At 43.2% G+C, this 945-nt stretch overlaps 1 non-coding gene across 1 annotated transcript; it reads right to left on the bottom strand.

Annotated features, from left to right (window-relative positions):
• Positions 1–348: 348 nt before the first annotated feature.
• LOC129114727 (5S ribosomal RNA) lies at positions 349–467 on the bottom strand. Its single transcript, XR_008532674.1, has one exon. It is a non-coding gene; the product is annotated as a 5S ribosomal RNA (ribosomal RNA).
• Between the last annotated feature and the right edge of the window lie 478 nt (positions 468–945).

Raw genomic sequence — 945 nt, 5'->3', positions numbered from 1 at the left:
ATACTATATCACCACGCTTTGCTCTTTCGTCTATACAGGGAGCGCCTGCAGATTGCCAGACACACTCACAGCTTTTAAATGTCAAATCAGAATGTACAAAGTGGCTATAAGGATCACAAATGTAGTGCAGTAAAAAGATTAATATTTACTGTTGAAATGTAGAATACGTTAGCATAAAATTGAAAAGAAAATGATCGATGAGCTTAGGAATGATGAAAGCCATCATTTAACTGGATTTGTGTCATTTCTATACCGGCAAGTCATGATCTAGCTATTTCCTTCCCACCCTGTCGGTGTCCACTGAAAAAGCAGCAGCGCCCTCTGCTTTTTGTAAAGAGGAGTGAAAAAAGCTTACAGCACCTGGTATTCCCAGGCGGTCTCCCATCCAAGTACTGACCAGGCCCGACCCTGCTTAGCTTCCGAGATCAGACGAGATCGGGCGTGTTCAGGGTGGTATGGCCGTAAGCAAATATTGCGCCTACCAAAGGGCCTTTTAAAGATACTATATCACCACGCTTTGCTCTTTCGTCTATACAGGGAGCGCCTGCAGATTTGCCAGACACACTCACAGCTTTTAAATGTCAAATCAGAATGTACAAAGTGGCTATAAGGATCACAAATGTAGTGCAGTAAAAAGATTAATATTTACTGTTGAAATGTAGTATAACGTTAGCATAAAATTGAAAAGAAAATGATCGATGAGCTTAGGAATGATGAAAGCCATCATTTAACTGGATTTGTGTCATTTCTATACCGGCAAGTCATGATCTAGCTATTTCCTTCCCACCCTGTCGGTGTCCACTGAAAAAGCAGCAGCGCCCTCTGCTTTTTATAAAGAGGAGTGAAAAAAAGCTTGGCACCTGGTATTCCCAGGCGGTCTCCCATCAAGTACTGACCAGGCCCGACCCTGCTTAGCTTCCGAGATCAGACGAGATCGGGCGTGTT

Source organism: Anoplopoma fimbria, unplaced genomic scaffold, assembly GCF_027596085.1.
Source record: "Anoplopoma fimbria isolate UVic2021 breed Golden Eagle Sablefish unplaced genomic scaffold, Afim_UVic_2022 Un_contig_5815_pilon_pilon, whole genome shotgun sequence".
Classification (NCBI taxonomy): domain Eukaryota; kingdom Metazoa; phylum Chordata; class Actinopteri; order Perciformes; family Anoplopomatidae; genus Anoplopoma; species Anoplopoma fimbria.
Note: the sequence above shows the minus strand (reverse complement) of the source record. Positions and strands in the feature narration are given on the sequence as shown.